The following is a 19,685-nucleotide window of genomic DNA, read 5'->3' as shown; positions in this document are numbered from 1 at the left end:
ACTCCTGCTCAGGGCTGCCTATCATTTCTGCCAATTTTAATGAAGGATATCAAATATCAATATCTTTAATACCCATGACATATGTCCTGAAACTTCAATAGATGACTATGAGAAGATTCTACATGTTAGCTCATTTAGTAAGATCCACAAAATGACAGCTCAGTGAAGTACAAAGAACTTGGACAAACCAATTTCTAGGAAAACTATGATCTGTATCAGTAACCCTAAGTATTTTAAAACATCTAATGCTACTACAATTGTGTAGATTTATTTTGCAATGGCAAAATATGTCCAAATATGTGTGTGTTGCCGGTAGTGGAGTGAGGGGGATGTTTAGAAATCCACACAGAAAGAACATTTGCAAACACATTTAAACAAAGCAGGGTTGAGAACTGTAATTTTTACTTCTTTGATGCTGAGCATGCATTTCCCCTAAAATTAAAAATTAAAAAAGAGAGGGCTGTAGAATTTATCTGTACCAAAGCAATTGGGATGTGTGGATTCCTTTATTCCATTGTAAATATTTTGCATATGTTTAGAGCAAGCACCAGTAATTAGGCCATAATTGTAACTTGTCACTCTTAAACACAAGAGCTGTGTATATTTGGAAAGATTAAGGATAACTAGGTTAAGTAATTCTCAGAGCCTTGTTTATCAAAGCAAAGATGGCTAGCAAGACTCTTATTGTTTACTTTATATGATATAAACATATTTTATTAAATTGTGAAGACTATATAGTTTAAAATTTTATAAAGAAAGCTTTTTACCTAATTTTGGGGAAAATTAAAGGAGAACATTTCTTTCCAGGGCTGAATTTTTTTTTTTTCTTGGCCACGCCACGCAGCATGCGGGATCTTAGTTCCTCAAGCAGGGATTGAAACTGCGCATCCTGCAGTGGGAGCACAGTCTTAACCAATGGACCGCCAGGGAAGTCCCTAAGGCTGAAATTTTAACCTTCTTTATATTACCTAATAATGTGCCACATACAATTTGATACTTGATCATTTTTTTCTGTAATCAATCATGACTCATTACATCAATACACAGACATATATTTTAGTATTAAAATGGATTTTCTTGGTTATTCCTTGAAACTATTCAGGAGGTAGTATTTCTATGTTACAGACAGAGGTATAATTATTTAAATGTGGTACAACAAGCTAAAAATCACACAAACAGTAGAATGAGTACCAGAACATGATTCACTAATTTTAGATTTACAGATCAGTGAGCCCCAAATATCTCTGTTTCTGGGCTGTTCTTTTGGCAAAGATGTTTGCTGAATCTGCTGATGGAGAGATTACAAATGCACATTCTATACTGGTGTATATTGAGAGTGGAATAAATTGTTAGTGGGAAGGATCTCCTTTTCCAAATAAAATGCAGGCTTCTAAGAACAAGCAAAATTGGGATTCATGTAATTCTGGAATATCAGAATAGGCAGAATAAATAAAATAATAAGAAAAGTTTCTTAGTGACTTTTCTAACCTTTGTGCTGATTTAACATCAAATTCATTTTGCTAAACAACTTTGGAAAACTTACTAACCAGTAGAAATGTGAATTATAGCTCTTCCTCAATGAAGTAACAAATTAACATTGCCCAGGTAGTAAATTTCAATAAAATCCATTTAAAATTGGAAAAGATAAGCCCTTTTGGAAACTGCTTATTCAGCCAACAAGGGCATTGAACATCTATTTTATGTCCATCAGTGGTTTAGAGTGATGAAGAATTATGAGAGATAAAATGAAATTGTTTTTGCCCTCAAAGGATTTATAATCTAGTTAGTTCTTAGTGACGATTTTGCTTCAGATTGGTAGATAAAAGCTTTAGGTGCTTCTTGATGCCCTTCTTTAGAGAACCAAATTTTGTCAGAATCACAGGACTCCTTCAGACAATACCATGGAATAAATAAACAATATTGAAAACTTTTGCTTCAAACAAGGTTCTTATTTTATTCAGTGAGTAAAGATTCCACATACCTGTTTGAAATATCTCAGTGTGGAAGAAGCCTTGACCAGCCAGGTGGCTTATGTGAACTTCTTCACCCTTAGAAAGAAAAAAACATTGAGTAATATTGGTTCTGCTACCCGATGCTGACCAGGAACACATGAGACAATGTGCAATTGTACACCAAGGACTCCAATGTCACTAACAAAGAGATTCCCAAAACATCAAAGAGGAAAGCTTTTAAGTTTTAGGAAAACAGCTTAAAAATAAAATTTGACTAACTATACAATCTTATTGGACATTCTGCGCAATCATCTCTCCTAATCCCTACATAGTCCAAAATGCTTCCTCTTGTTCTTTAGAAGGAAAAAAAATAATCATTTTTTGGTTCCAAACTTTTGGTAAAAATTACCTAGAGACTGGTAAAGGTTTAATCTGTTAGATTTCTTATATGTAATCCTGACTCATGATCATTATGCTGAATATCAATTGCACTTCAATAATCATTTATTGTCCAAGTTCGAGGTACAATTCACTGTGCTAGACATGGAAAGAAACACAAACATTAACCTATATTTGATGTCCAGATGCTTACCATCTAGCAGAGATAATCCCATAAATTCTATAAAGTTGAATTTATACTAAGATGTACCTGAAAACTGCACTTTTGAATATGTTATTGTCAAACTAAATAGACTAATATTACTTTTATCATTAAAAATTGAATGAGGACTGAAGGGATAACAGTTTTTAGAGCTTGCTCATTGTTTATATGCCATAAAAAATTATATATATGTTTAAGTATATATATATACACACACAGATATTTTGGTGAAAACAGATTTGAAAATATTCTCTTATGTTAGTGAAACAATCTCCTATTGAATTCAAAATATGGAGGAAATTATGTATAGAATAAATCAGTTTTAGGGCTTCCCTGGTGGCGCAGTGGCTGAGAACCTGCCTGCCAATGCAGGGGACACAGGTTCGAGCCCTGGTCTGGGAAGATCCCACATGCCGCGGAGCAACTGGGCCCGTGAGCCACAATTACTGAGCCTGTGCGTCTGGAGCTTGTGCTCCGCAACAAGAGAGGCCACGATAGTGAGAGGCCTGCACATCGCGATGAAGAGTGGCCCCCGCTTGCCACAACTAGAGAAAGCCCTCACACAGAAACAAAGACCCAACACAGCCATAAAATTAATTAATTAATTAAAAAAAAAGAATAAATCAGTTTTAGGACCTAGAAAATGAGAGGGGAACTTTTTCTGAGTCAATTTAGGAAATTCATAAACTGCTATAAAAGCTAATAATACTCAATAAAATTTTGGTGGCCAAATAGGAGTTTCCATGATTTGCCTAAATCTGCTCAATCTAAACCATTTAAAAGATATCTATCTTCAGATATTTTATAGAAACCTAATATCTATAGTTTTAGGGTGCTTGCTATAAGAGCTAAAATGATGAAAAATTGAGATTAGACTTCTAGATAATGGACCAAATATATGTACTTGTGTTTGCTTCCTTTCTATAATATCATCAAAATGATAGAGAGTGATTTAAAAAGAACAAACACATAAAGACAAAGAGGATGGAAGAGGAGTCAATACAAGAAAATTCTAGAAACTGAGAAGCAAACTCAGAAGTGGTAACTGCCTATTAAAAGTTTAGAAAGCAACTGTGGGGAAAGTCAAGAAGCAAATTAATTTACATTTCAGATTTTCTGAGGGCTCAAAATTATTGGCACTAGGTGATTTTGAACTGTGTTAAATGTGAGGCTATAAACAGGAGAATGGGTTGAATGTCAGTGGGATGCAGTTGGACACTTCCCCCCACAGAGCTCTCTCCCTATCTGTAAAATGGACCACTTGAGCATTCCTAATTAGTACAGAAGATCACAGGTTTATTCTAAAGAGGAGTTTTGAAAAGAAGGACACTAGGCAAAATCGAAGTTACTGGTACCTTGCTAAAAAGTAGAATTAAGTGAACTTTAACATATGGAATTCTAAGAACAACCATCTTGCCTTCTCACACTTGGCTCCTAAAGTGCTCGCTTCCACCCACTACTTCCTAGGCCTAGGAATGGAAAAGTCACCTCTGGGGAATCTGATCAGCCCTAGGATCCTGACATCAGGGTTCCTCAATGACATGAGCCACCAAAATCACCCACCAAAAGCAAAGCCCCCCTCAGCATACTGCACCCAGAAGTGCTCAGAGCTTCCTATCAGCTTTCTAGTCCCCCCACTCTTAGAAAACCAGAGGTCACTCAATATTTGAGGGGAGCCTCTGTGTGAAAGACAAAGATGGAAACAATCAGATAAAAGCAGCATTGAAGAGATGAACATAGGCAAGGGAAGAAAACGAAAATACTGTCTTTCGTATCCCAGATCGACAAGAGGTAGTATGGTAGCCATAAATTAGAACAGGGTGACTGACTACCTATCTATCATCTATCTAACTATTTATTTACCTTCCTATCTATCTATCATCTATCTCATCTCTAAGGAGAACAAATAAAGAGCTCCTAAAAATTCAAATTATGAGGGTAGAAATTTAAAACAAAAATAATAAAAGGGCTGAAATATAAAGAGATAAGTTGAGGACATCTCTCTGAAAGTGGAGGAAAAAGACAATGAGAGGATAAGAAGGAAGAAATGATTTTGAAATCAGAGGACTACAGACCATCCAGGAGGTCCAATATCTGAGTAACAGAAATTTAAGAAACAGAAGAGAAAATGGCTAGAAGAAAATAATCAAATAAGTAAATCAAGAACATTTTGCAGAAATGAAAGATTTGAATCCCCCCATTAAAAGGGATTACCAAGTACGCACAACAAAGATTACTAAATCTTCCAGTGGTGTTTTTGGGGGGGATGGTAATTTTTTGCCATATTCCAGTATAATGTGCTTATATTGCTGCTTCTTGATTTTGCAGCTTTAGGTATTATCTATTGACTCCCTAACGTGATAGATGTAGATTTAGTGTTATTTCACCATTACCTGCTTCATCTGTCTCTCTCTTCTCATCCTCAAATCCATCTAATATAATTATATTGCAATTTTGGTTAAATCAATATTCAATATTTACATTATTATGACTATGTACAAGCTATTCACAGCTGATCCCTGTAGCATTTTATAATTTCTTTTCTTCTTTCCTGCATAATTTTTTTGTTTTCCTTAGAGTCGGCCTTTGTCTTGTTTCTTCATTTGTGAAATTGGGAAGTTTGTGGTTTGACCTACTTCAGATACAGAGATTCAGACATTGTCATTAAGAAACGATGTCACTACTTTGATCTGCTCTGTTTTCTTCTGAGTTACCTTCGTTCTCAGGCAGGCAATCCCAGCAAACATACTCTAAGTAGCTCCAGACTTATATGCTAATGGTTTAGAAACCTCAGCAGATAAAGGGAGGTTTTTTTCTCAGTAGCTCCAGTGAGGGAAGCAATCTCTTGCCCAAGAGGATGTGCTATTCTTTTTGTTTTCTTGAGTCAACACTTTAGCCAGTGGTGATGTCAGTTTTATCTGAGCCTCATGGATTGAGAATGAGCAGAGTCTGGTCAGACAAAAAAAAGATAATAGGCTTGGAAAATTTTTAATGCATTTTGTATTTGCATCTATAACTATAGTATAACTCAAACTCAAAAAAGTCTTAGGATTGCACAGGCCAGAAAGGACAAGAGTTCATTTAATATTTTCCTCTGATGTAATCAGGATCATAACCAAATTATTCCAGATTTACCACCAAAATTCACTAATGTTAAGCTCTCTATAATTGATGCCTTCAGGTTAAGGAAGTATTATATAAGTTTTTGAGTTTAAACAGCATTATAATTTTAGAGTTTATTCAGGAATATTGTACTAATAGTCAAAGAGCAGAAATTGCTATATAATTTAAAATTAAGACAATATGAATTTATGACAAATTTTAGTACTACCAACATGTTTATATGCAGTTTACTTGATCTTTTTTTTTTTTTCTTTTTTTATTTTTTTTGCGGTACACGAGCCTTTCACTGTTGTGGCCTCTCTTGTTGCAGAGCACAGGCTCCGGACGCGCAGGCTCAGTGGCCATGGCTCACGGGCCCAGCCGCTCTGCGGCACGTGGGATCTTCCCAGACCGGGGCACGAACCCGTGTCCCCTTCATCGGCAGGTGGACTCTCAACCACTGCGCCACCAGGGAAGCCCCTGCTTGATCTTTTAAATGTTGTATTTAATATTATTTTTGATGAGTATTGTGACCTACACAACCTGTTATGAGGCAACCGTTGGCTATAGGAAATTTAGTATTTAGGCTATCCTACTGCTCTGTAAGACTTCAGCCAAACAATTCCTGTTTGGTAGAAATAATTGCAATTTTGGTTTCCAAGGAGGTAAGGCCATCTTCATTTATCCCCTCTTTTTTGGTAATATATTTTTTTAGCAAACCAAAAGTCCTTAGCTGTCCTTCAACTACCTTGCACTGTAAGAAGTAAAGAGTATTGATTGGGGAAAAACCCCAAAATTCCATGCTAACAAAATTATTTCAAAAGTAATGAACAGTGCCGTAGTTCAGAGAGACCCTTTTAGTACTGATGTATACCAATCTTTAGTGTTGTCATATTTATATTTGTCTTAGTATTATTTTATTGTCTCTCTGCAATATGACTATGTTTACATCTAAGCTTACAAGTCAAAATACTCATTATGCATTTATTTAACAATGTTAGAGAACTATGATGACCACTTTTAGTTTATGACAATACAACTCTGCCATTTGCAAATAGTGATAATAACAATAGCTAACATTAATCCTCACAAAACCCCTACAAGTCAGACACTGTTATTATTCCCAGTATACTGATGAGGATACTGAAAAAGAGGATAGACACTACTAAGAAATTTATGACTAAGTGGTTAGAACCCAGCTAGTCTACACAAGGTAAAAACTGTACGAACATAATGACAGCATTGCATGGATCATGACAGCCTGCCTATTTCTAGTGTAGAATACGGGAAGAAGAAAGACTCCAACATGAATTTTGAATGGCATATGCAAAAAGCCAAGAGTCAATAAGTTGATAGAAGAGGTCATGTTGTGGTTTGTAAGTGGAATAGACTACTCATTGAGTCCACTGCTTAGGATTACACCTATAAAAATGGTAAAGATAAGGTAGTAAGGATCAGAGCCCACCATGAAGAAGAGTCTTTTTATAATTCGGGACAGAGAGAACGTTCTTTTGGTGTGCTGTCACTCATTCTCTCACTCTTTCTCCACACCATCTCCCCTCCAAACCTTTATTCTTTGAAAAAAAATTTTTTAATATTTTATCATAATATCTATTAAGTATACAAAAAGTACAGAGAATACCATAACACACATACACATACCCATCATTCAACTCCATCAAGTTCTTAAATTTTGCCTAACATTTTGTTTTAACATTAACATTACTTGTTCATTTTTAAAAATTATTCTTTTAAACTATGTGCTAGATTAGACAGTTTAAATAGTATATTTAAACTGACTTAAAGAGTAATGAAATGACTACTCATGTACTCTCCAGCAAGTTTAAAAGATAAAACATTACTCCTATCTTAGAAACCCCTGTGTTTCCCTCTCCAATGCTGATAGTTTGACAGAGTATAGAATTCTAGGTTGGAAAGAATTTTACCTCAGGATTTTGAAGGCACTGTTCCATTGCCTTCTGGCTTCCAGTGTTGCTGTTCAGACACCTGATGCCATTCTGATTCTTTATCCTTTGTATGTAACCTGCTTTTTGCTCTCTGTGGAAGCTCTTTGTCTGCAGTGTTTTGAAATTTCACAACAATGTCTCAGTGTGGGTTTATTTTTATCCATGTGCTGAGCACTCTTTGAACCCTTCCACTCTGGAAATTCATGAACTTCTGCTCCATGAAATGTTATTAGATTACTTTTTTGACGATTACCTGTGTTCCCTGCTCTTAATTTAAATTTTGGATGCGATGGGCTGGTGTCCTAACTTTTTAAACATTTTCTCTCATTTTTTTTTTTATCTCTTTGCCTTTTTGCTGTACTTTCTGGGACATTTTCTTAATTCTATCTTTAAGCCCTTCTAATTTCTTTCTATCATGTTTATAATTTCCAATGGCTCCTATGAGATAATAGAAAAATATATGTATTGGTCTCTGCCCCTGGTTCCTGGCACAGAGCTCCTAAAACCCTTGTAATTTCCTACGTGATAAGAGCACTAGGAGCATCTCTTGTTCTAATGAGGTGACTCTAGGAAAGACAAAGCCATGATTAGAAGCTTTAGAGTTTTCAGCCCTGTCCCCCACTTCCCTAGAGAGGGCAAAGAGGCTGAAAATGGAGTTAATAATTGATCATGCCTACGTAAAGAAGCCTCCATAAAAATCCCAGTAGTAAGGGGTTCAGAGAACTTCTACGTTGGTGAACACATTCACACCAGGAGGGTAATGTACCCCAAACTCCATGGGAACAGAAGCTCCTGCTCTCGGACGCTCCCAGACCTCACCCTGTGTATCTCTTCGTATGGCTGTTCATCTGTATCCTTTATCATATCCTTTCATAAACTGGTAAACATAAGTTAGTGTTCCCCTGAGTTCAGTGAGCTGCTCTAGTGAAATGATCAAGCCTGAAGAGGGGGTCATGGGAACCTTCAATTTGTAGACAAACTGGACAGAAGTTGTGGGTAACCTGGGAACCTACTACTTGTGATTGGCATCTGAAGTGGGGTGGGAGCAGTCTTGTGGGACTGAGCCTTTAACATGTGGCATCTGACACTATCTCCAGGTAGAATTAATTTAAAAAGTAGGACACCCAGTTGAAGTCATGGAGAATTGCTTGATGTGGGGAAAAACCTCCATGCATTTGGTGACCAGAATGTCAGAAGTGAAGTGTTCTATGTGAGTAGTAAAGGAGAGACACAGAAGGGAAAAATGGGGTGATTTTTCTTATACAGTGCCTTTTCCTCATCTGTTCTTTCACTAAAGTCTCAGATGCTTTTATGGCTACACTATCTTATTTATTTCTCTGAATATATAAATAACTTGAAAAATATTTTTCTCCTCTTTGTGTGGTCTCTATTTTCTTGGAAATGTTTTCTGTTTCTTTGTTTTGGTGACTCTTTCTCACATTCTTTAGTATCTTATAGTGATCCTTGTCCTAAGAATGGGGCATTAAAAATGTGTTCAGAGTTCCATATTCATGTCTTGGACTTATTGACTGTGAGCTTATTTTAAGATGTTTTGGCTAAACAATTTTATTGGGGAATCTCTGACATCTTGCCTATCAGTGTTTTTATGAGAGCTGGAAGATTCCCCAGAAGAGATTCTTCCTTTCTCCTCCCTTGCCTGTAAAACCTGACTGCTAACGTTTCAGAGTCAGGAGGATGGTGGGGGATGGTGGTATCTCAATAGCCAGTTTGTAAACATTTCATTTAATCCCTCTGTTTTCAGGGTGGTAGCCAGTTCTGTCCTCAGCTGTGCCCCGAGCCCTCCAGTCTAGAAACACTCTGTTCTATCCTTTCCAGGGGATAAACCTCCAGTGTTCTGCTGGGGTAGGAAAACAACAACCCCCTGGCTACAAAGAGCTGCAAGGCTCTGGGTAGTTAGGTCCTCCTTTTTTAGGCCTAACTTTACTCCCACTTCCAAAATGATCAGATACTAGCAATGCTGAGATATCAGTGAGTTTGGGGTATATACTGGGTTGCTCTTTTTACTTTCTCTACTGTCATTTTAGAGTAGGAAGCTTCTTGAGTTCTGCTAAATTCATCTAGTTTTCTGAGTCCTATTTAGACTCCCCCCCCCCTTTTTTTTTTTTTTTTGTTCTTGGTGTTCTGCAATTTAAATACAAGTTTAGGTGTAGATTTCATTTGTCTTGCTTGGGGTTCCTTATGTTCCTGAATGTGAAGATTTGTATCTTTTCTCAATCCTAGAATATTCTCATTTACGTCTTTAAAAATTATCTTCTACTAACAGTTTTAATGTACACAAAGCTGTGCACAATTCTGGGCAATTTCTTTAAAGTAACAAGCGAGCCCACTAATTCACCCTTCAGCTCTGTCTATAAACTGCTTTAAACTGAATGTGGAGCTTCTATTTTAATTATTATATAATTTCTAGAATCTATTTAGTTATTCTAAAAATAATTACTTCAAATACATTAAACATGCTTATTATCTTATATTCTATAGCCTATAATATCAGCATCTTCAGCCTTTGCAGTTTTGATTCTGCTGTGGTGATGCCATTTTGTTTTCTTCTTCTTGTTTCTCCTGTTCAGAGTGGCCTCTTGTGTTATATGTTTTGAGATTTTTCATTTTGTACTCCCGTTACTTGGAAATGTATCTGTAAGTACTCTTTGAGACCTGGATTTGAACCCCCTACATTTTCTTCTATCAGTGCTACCTGGGAACATTGTCAGCCTAGGACCACTTTGATGTAAATTTTTAGGTTGGGCATTTTGAGTGACACTGAGTATAAAGTTTGACCTAAACTCAGGTTGAGGGCTAGCTTGAGGTTAAATATTGTCAAGGAAAAATTCCCACCCTCATCCAGAGTTAAGATCAAGAGAGTCAAGTTTCTTTCTTTCTTTTTTTTCCTTGTGGAGTGTTTTAATAATGACTTTTTACTTAGGTAATAGTAATGAGTGCTAATTATAGAAATTTGGACAGCCTAGAAAAACTAGAATAAAAAATTTATCCATAGACTTACCACATAAAGATAACATTGGTAATCATTGCTATCTTTCATTTGTCCCATTAATATTTATTTTTGTAATAAGTGTGCTTTAAAAATTTTTTTTAATTTATTTTTTTATTTATTTATTAATTTTATACAGCAGGTTAAGAGAGGCAAGTTTCTTTATTATTTTCTTTTTTCTTAGTTGTCTTATTGAGGGGAACAAATTTTAATTGTCGGAGGAGTGTCTCATAAAAGAATTTCTATATTGAATGGATCCTATCTCTTGTACTAAACCATTAAATCTGAAGTTCTAGACTCTTTAGAATTAGTAGATCACAGTCTGCCATGCACTGCCCCGCCCCACCCAAGAGCTGAGGAAATTAACAAACTTCCTGGTCTATATCACAGCCCTGTTCCATGGTTCATATTACTGTGAATCAGATCACATGAGTTATAAGGGAAGAAAGATGATCTCTAACCTTAACCAGCTTTATCTCAAAAAGAGATAAAAAAACACATCTAAATGCATACACAAATATACAAATAACATATTTAAATTTAAGTATACGAGTATTATTAAGCATAAAGGAGGGAAAGACGGAGGCGACTGGTGGGGGAAGGAAATCTATGACGTGAGCTGAACATACAGAGGCAACTGTGACAGTGTACCCAGCCTGGCTGTCTTCATTTACCCCTCAGCTGCATGCTGACAAAATATTCACTCCCTCTGGCAGCTGGAACATTTTTAGCAGTCTTGGAGTCCAGACATGCACACGTTTAGATCCTCAATTCTGTTCCTGATTGACAGTCCCTAAAATGAAAATCTCTGGAAATCTGGTCATTTATGAGTCTAATGTCTTATCAGAAAGAATTAAAAAGCAAAGCATATTGGTCCTTTTTTCCAGCCGATGTTATTCAACTGCATTCTTCTATCACACAGCCTTGAGATTTTATGGTGCTAAGCATGGACTTTTCCATTAACTCTAATGTTAATCTCTTTCTCAATGACCTCAAATGGTGGGGAAGAGCATCACAATCTTTGGAGGCATAGTGGTGGAGTTAGCTACTTGTAGGGAAACAATTTTATCTATAGAGGAGTTGGATTATTAGAGGGAAAAAAGAGCATTTATTTTTTGTTTTTCTTCCTTTTGCCTGACACAAGTTAGCAGAGTAGCCCAAGTTTGTAGGTGTAGATCTCTCGACCACTGTACTTTACATGCCCCACAAAACCTCCCAATCTCTCTTCCCATTCTCCTTCCCAGTACACTTTTCCATCTTCCATTCCAATTCTAGCGTGTGCATATGACTTAATAAGCTGAGTCTGTAATTTCCATGAAAATACAAAAGGCCAAGTGTAAGTAAGACACATATGGCAAACAAGGTAAGAAGAATTCTACTTGACATCACACAAGAAAAAATATAATGTAAGAAGGGGGAACCCTCAAAACATCAACATTTAAGAAGGTAAAAGGAGAAAAGCATTCAAAGGAGATTTCATAATATATCCATAAAATCTGGGGGAAGGCTCTAGTAATAGGTTCTGAAATAAATGCTGTTTCCAACAAGTGTTATAAAATGCTTTGAATTTGTAGTTAAAAACAATCTGCACTTCAGTTCTAACTCATCACACATCACGAGTGTGTACATGTGTAAATAGGAATAAAAATTCTAGAATCACTGGAGCAAACATTTCTAAAGTGAAAAGTATTAGTATTAAGCTCAGTCTCCTTTGAGATAAGACCAATAAGAGTTTTAAGCTAGTGATTTTGACAGGAAATTTTAGCTAGTTTGTGAGAAAAACACTTAAATTTTGGAGGGGTGATAGGCCAATAAAATTAAATGAAAAAAATTTTCCATTTTCAGATAATTTTGTAGGACATGTATAGATGGAAATTATCAAATGAATTAATGTCTGTCTAAAGATGTAATGGAAAACAAAAATACTGTGTTTTGGTCTACTTCCAATTCATAGTTCAAGTAATTAGTAGTTGAAATAAAAATATCTCATATATTTCTACTAAGTGTGATACTGACTAACAAATACTTTCTGAACAGTTTCTTCACTTCCAGCTCAGCACAAGCAACATTCTGCATGTATATGTTGCTTGTGTTTGCATGTTACTATCAGTGATACTTGTGCAAAGGCCACTGTCAACTATATACTCTCTCCCAGGCATGTAGACAGACTGCAAATGGAAGGTCATGCATATCTGTGCAGTGACAAAAAATTGTGTGGAAAAAAAAAATTGTGTGTTTGTGTGATTTCATGTGTAATTTATAAGCATGAGGTAGAACTTAATGTATTGTGTAATATTTCGAAAGTTTAAAGTGTTGCTATTTCTAAATTCAGTTTGCTGGAATTGTCAAAATACTTGTTATTGGAGACTGCATAAAATTTCAAAATAGCTCATTTTGAGTTATCTTCAAGAAAAACACACTTTTCTCCTTCAACAATGAAAGTAACCCAACATCATTGTAATTAAATATTGTTATGTTTATAATACTTTTTATGTTAATCATGAGCTGGCCAGCTGATGGTGAACTGGCTAGTATGTCTGTGTGAGGATGCCAAGAACAAAATTTCATAAGGCCTTTACCTCTCAATGAAAAATAATAGTTTTTTTTTTTTTTTATCAAGAATGTATTTGGGGGTATTTGAAGATCAGGAATTTGTAATTCAAATAAATCTTTAGTTCTTTCTTTTGAGATGTAAAATTATCATTAATAATCATTATTATTGATACTAAAAAAGACTGTATCTTGGGCAGTTGTCTGGTTTATAAACTAGATACCAGATCCAAACATCTTATGCCCAACCTTCTCAACTACAACCCCCAAAGCTGCCTGAAACAGTTAAACAAAAATTTTCACAGGTCAAATTCTGTGTACCTTCCAGTGCGATATAAAGAGGTGTGTTATGTCCATGGTGTGTTAGAGCTGGTGCAAACTGACTCTTGAGAACCAATGTGGGTGTTTTCTAACCCCACATTCAGTGACATCATACTGACAGTTCGAATCAGCCCTGGCAAGAGGAGTTATACCACAGAAATGAGAAAACACTATAAATCCGGTCTTATTACCCTGGAGTATCAGCTGTTAAACACTGACTTGCATATCACTATTTAGGGGGGAAAAAAGAAAAGAATACATGGATGTGGTTTTAGTTGTAGGAAGGCAATGGAATTTGGAACTGGAGTTTAGAATGACTAGTCAGATTTAGAATTGGAGTATATTCAAAATGTCATGTACTTGAAGAATATTTTCAGCATTGTGAGATCAATTAGTTTTGGAAAATTTGGAAGCAGCTACTCGGAATTTTAAGTTATGGGAAGTTCTGAGGAATCTAGTATGTTTGTAAAAGGGATGTGCAATGTAATTAAATGAGTATCTTATCAAGCACCTTGGTTCTGGTCTGCTGCAGGTTATCCTGATTTGAAACAAGACTAGTCTTCCCTAGAACCTCAGCCAAACCGGATGTGGAGGACCAGAAGTCCTTCAAATGTAGGGTGTAGGTTGGTGTACACTGGAAAGTAAATGCATACTCATTGGCAGGGGCCAGGTAATTATATTCTTCACTTTGTAGAGCCAACAGAAGTCAGCTTTCACTTCAGAGCAATGAAAACAGACAAAGTTCTAAGATGTTATAATTTGACTCCGGTTGAGTTTCACAGTGGAAATTCACAAAGAAAGACTCATTCTTATAGTTATCATAGCTCAATTTCAATATGTAATTTGATTGATTATATATAAAATATAGAACCAGTTATTTTGAATATGAACCCATAGGACATCCTAGCTATCAAAAATATTTATAAGTAATAAACAGATGTATATTCAAGTATGTGAAGCCACCGTGATTTCCAGATAATTAGGCCTATTCTTGTAATTACTGTTCTATTATTAATCATCATGCTGTATCTCCTTTCCTGGATTATTTTTTCTCCATGCACTTATCACACTACATAGTTTTCTGACTGTTCTTATACTACGTATTTCCATCCACTAGAATGTGCAGGCTTATGCAGGCAAGGGCCTTTTCTGTTTGCTCATTACTTTATTGCCACTGCTATGTTCTTTTACCAACTGGCACATGATAGATAATGAATATTTGCTGAATAAGTAGATGAAATAATTAACACAGAGATTGATGAAGAAATTTCAATGATTAAAAACTTTCAGAATTCTACTCTATTTGAGATTCCACAGCAACCATTAAAATCAGAAATAGAGAAGATACACAAATAAACCCAGCATAAAAATGTTGCTCACTTGCACCTAGCTTACTAAACACTGAAAGTATGTTTCAGATGTCACATCTCAACTTAGTACAAATAACTAAACTGGGTCTTTGTCGCTGCGCGTCAGGCTTTCTCTAGTTGCGGCAAACGGGCTACTCTTCGTTGCAGGGCGTGGGCTTCTCATTGAGGTGGCTTCTCTTGTTGCAGAACACGGGCTCTAGGCATGCAGGCTTCAGTAGTTGTGGCACACAGTCTCAGTAGTTGCAGCACGCGGGCCCCAGAGCGCGTGGGCTTCAGTAGTTTTGGTGCATGGGCTCAGTAGTTGCAGCTCGTGGACTCTAGAATGTGGGCTCGGTAGTTGTGGCGCACCGACTTAGTTGCCCCGCATCATGTGGGATCTTCCTGGACCAGGGATAGAACCCGTGTCCCCTGCATTGACAGGAGGATTCTTAACCACTGGACCACCAGGGAAGTCCTAATTAACCTTGTTTTAAAGAACAAACTCAGTCATCCCTAAAAGTCCCAGAGATCAGACACTTTTCAACAATGAAATGAAATAAGATGATTTTCCTTCCTTATGTTGGAGATCCATATTCTCATTGAGAGTTTTTTTAAAAAATATTTAAAGGTGGTCTTAGGGAAATTTATTCCCATACAGATATGCTGTCATTTTCAACAACTTTCCCTATTTACTTATTCTTACCATTATTATATTATAAAGGAAATGTGAAAAATCATTTTAGATCCACTGTAGAAACAGATTAAAATTGATAACTAACTAGCAGACATGGGTTGGATAGTGGGAAGATAGCCAACCCATATGAATTCAGATTATCCAGATTTACAAGATATGTAAATCCATTAGAAAATAGCCTATTTTTTTCACTTGGCTTTGATTATATAAAGCTGGTAGAAAAAAAAAAAGCCATACTTCTATCTCTTTCTTATATGATACTTAAAAAATTGAGTTATCAGTGTGTTTGTAGGGCTTAAATTGCTGAATGGTTAACAAAAAGTCTCCATCTGATAGTCTGTGAGTTCCTTGGAGGGCAACGGCTTTGTCATCCTTAACACCTAGCATGGATCTGAGACCATAATCAGTTCTCAATAAATATTTATGGAATGAACGTTGCAAAACTGATTTAATAATGAAGTATCTTTGCAACTAGGCCTATAACTTTGAATTCAGAGCTGGACCCGGTACTTTGGTCCCTACAACCCATTTTCTTCATGCATCTCACTTTATGCTTTGCTTGCCCTATGAGAGAAATGTAGAATATGGAGCCAAAAAGGAAATAGAAATGTACAAAATAGCATTTTTAATACAGGAGTCCATGTGACCTTTAAGAAGAGTCCAAGCTCTATTGGCTGAAAAGTTTTCTGTGGGCAAAGCATTTTCCCAAGGTCAGGAGAGTTCAAAGAACACAGCAAACTTTGAGGAACATGCCAATGAATTTTGTAAAAGTTGTTTTTTGGTGTGTGTGAAGACACAGGGCTTGGCTGGTCATTCTGATCTCCAGATGGTCACAGGATGCAGCCAGTAATGACCATGGAACATCCTGAAACATTATTAGTTTAGTCAAGCAACATAGTCTCATTTGTTTGCTTGTAAGAGAGAATTTGTCAGAGATCTTGACTCTGTTCTTTATCATTCCTACCACCATGCCAGACTAAGTGACCATTGTTTTTCAGCTGGATTATTGTAATGACTTACTAACTGGTTGCCTCTTTAATAATCTTGCTTCCCTGAAGTCTATTCATACTTTAGTCTTAGAGATCATTTTAAAACCTAATTTGGATCTTGTCACTAGATAAGAGACTGAAAAGTTTTGCCTCCCATTGCAGTTAAGATAGAATGCAAAATTTCTGCCATAACCTATAAGACCCTGCTTGATTAGGACCCTGCCTTCTTCAATTGTTTCTCCAGCCACTGTCCCTTTGACTCCAGGCACTTGGAGCTCTCGTGGTTCTTCCTTATCTTAAGGCTTTCCCCTGTGCTTTTCCCTCTCCCTGGAATATGCTTCTCATTCACAATTTAGTGCTGCATGTACTATTCTAGACATCTCTTTAAGGGTCAGGAGGCAGTGGTTAGTTTTACTGGGCCAGGCTGGTAATGCTTCATGACAGAGTGATTCTCAAACTTGAAGATGAATAAGCTTTCCTAGTCAGACATGTGAGACAAAAGTGTAATTTCAGCAGAGGGAACAGAATAGATAAAATACAGATGGCAAGAAACCTTTTGACATAGAAATATCACTGACATTTGTTAAAATAAGAAAAATAGACTGAGGATTAAGTTTTGAGAGATAGAATGATCTCTGCTTTGGACATGTTGAGTTTGATTTATCTGAGACTGCAGGATAGAGATTCATAGAGATAGGCAACTGGGTATGTGGGGAAGATTATGGGATGGATACATAAAAGGCAGGGAAGGATATAGAGATCTAGGAGTTATCAGCACATACAATTTCCTAGGAAAATTTGCAGAGTAATAAAAAAGAAATGCCAACATTTAAATATCAGGCACCAGTAAAGAAGATAAAGAAGTGGTCAGAGACATTGTCTCTGGAGACAAGGGAGATGAGGGTTTCAAAAAGGAATTGGTCCACTTCTTACCGCAGAAACACAGAAGATAATTTAATTAAGGTGAAGACTAAAAGGACACAGGGATTTAGAAATAGGAAAGTCTTTGATGAGTTTTACCAGGAAAATATGAGAAACTGAGCCACACGGAAAGTAGCTGGAGATTGAGGAGGAACTGGGATATACAGAAGTGGAGCAAAAACAGAAACAGATTCAGAGGTAGAAAACAATTTATGGTTACAAGAGAGGAAAGGGGTGGGTGGAGGGATAAATTAGGAGTTTGGGCTTAACAGATATACACTACTATATATAAAATAAATAAACAACAAAGACCTACTGTATAGCACTGGGAGCTACTATATTCAATATCTTGTAAAAACCTATAATGGAAAAGAATCTGAAAAAGAATATATATATATATATATATATATGTATCTGAGTCACTTTGCTATACACCTTAAACTAACACAGCATTATAAATCAACTATACTTCAATTAAAAAAAAAAAGAAATGTAGACAGAGATTGAAGACCATTCTTTTGTGGAGCTGGGCTGTGAAGGGTAGAGGAACAGGGTGGCCAGCTATGAAGTGGGTACAAAGTTGAGGAAGAGTGTTTTAATTCTATTTTTTATAGTAGTGAGACTAAATCTGTTTTACAGGGGAAAGAAGTGTGATACTAAAATACAGTTTTTGAGGAAATAATTTATGAAACAAAATATTGCAAGAGAGAGTAGGGGATCTACTTTTTTTTTTTTGCAGTACACGGGCCTCTCACTGTTGTGGCCTCTCCTGTTGCAGAGCACAGGCTCCGGACGCGCAGGCTCAGCGGCCATGGCTCACGGGCCTAGCTGCTCCGCGGCATGTGGGATCTTCCCGGACCGGGGCACGAACCCGCGTCCCCTGCATCGGCAGGCGGACTCTCAACCACTGCGCCACCAGGGAAGCCCAGGGATCTACTTTTGAATCAAGAAGAATTACCTTTTAGTGCAGGAACAAACTCTTGAGATGGGAAAAAAGGTGAAATGAGTCATGGGCTCCTTACACATCTGTTAGCTGCAATTCTCCTCAGTGGGGTAGGAGATGTGGTCACTGCTAAGAGGCCAGAGGATGTGAAAGTAGCAACTTGATCTCAGTAACTTTACAGATATATCTCATGGTGCTAAGCCATAATGGTATTATATATAAATGGTTATGAGGACTTGACCAACACATAAAAATAAAATATTCAAGGCTGTGACATTGCTGCAGACATGTCTCTCTTGGACCAGAAATAGGGATGCAAGGCCAGAGGAGGAGGTTCCAAGATCAAGGATGTGAAAGTAGCTGGGACAGAAGGTGAGATCCCCTCTGAATATGCACATCAGACTGTCATAGAGACTGATTCTTTTTTGGTGTAGGCCTTGACACCACCTTCTTTTTTTTTTTTTTTTTGACACCACCTTCTTTTTGCCATTAGAGTGCATTTAGGAATCACTACAATTTGAGGCATTGTCTGATAATGCTTGACTGTACTCAAATTTGAACTTTTAAATGTTTTTAAACAACTGCTTAATTTTGAGAGGAATGAGAAGTTTGGGGGGAGGGGTGATGTATGGAATTTTCTATCATCAAAATAAATAGCTAGGCAGTTCCTATTGTTCTCAATAGAAATAACAAGCAAAACACTTAAAAAATATATATATATATTCATTCAATGTTTTTAGCATATGTTTGATAGGTACGTTTAGATTATAGCTGTGGATGATTCTTTTTTTGTGGCCTCTCCCGTTGCGGAGCACAGGGTCTGGACGCACAGGCCCAGCAGCCATGGCTCACGGGACCAGCCGCTCCGCGGCATGTGGGATCCCCCTGGACCGGGGCATGAACCCGTGTCCCCTGCATCGGCAGGCGGACTCCCAACCACTGCACCACCAGGGAAGCCCCGATTCTTTACTTCATGTATTTGTGAATATAATTATCTCCTACTTTTTAGTGGTACTAAAATTTTCTTCAGTGAAATATGATTTTCTATTCTCAGTTTTTGTTCCTTTGCCTTTTTGTTTTCTTGCCTCTAACTTTTTGCCTTGCCTGTGTTATCCTGCTGAGTTAATAGCCTCTGGACACCAAGTAAGCACCGGATAAATACCTGCTGATTCACTGACCCAAGTTCTGTGAGGATGCTTCGGTCACAGGGTCAAAGCAGGAAAATGATGTTGCCAATTTAAACCTGGCTTCCTGGTTGCTTCAAGCCACCCATTCCTGGCTAAGCAGGG

General features: G+C 36.9%; 1 long non-coding RNA gene across 1 annotated transcript in view; it reads left to right on the top strand.

The window, feature by feature from the left end:
• The window catches only part of LOC132518148 (uncharacterized), a 31,406-nt gene extending 12,574 nt beyond the window's left edge, over window positions 1–18,832 (top strand). The window contains exon 3 of the long non-coding RNA XR_009539869.1: window positions 18,193–18,832. This is a non-coding gene — a long non-coding RNA (uncharacterized LOC132518148). The remainder of the gene's footprint in view (window positions 1–18,192) is intronic.
• Window positions 18,833–19,685: the final 853 nt, after the last annotated feature.

Source organism: Lagenorhynchus albirostris, chromosome 3 (assembly GCF_949774975.1).
Source record: "Lagenorhynchus albirostris chromosome 3, mLagAlb1.1, whole genome shotgun sequence".
Taxonomy (NCBI): domain Eukaryota; kingdom Metazoa; phylum Chordata; class Mammalia; order Artiodactyla; family Delphinidae; genus Lagenorhynchus; species Lagenorhynchus albirostris.
This window is presented reverse-complemented; position numbering and strand designations above follow the sequence as displayed.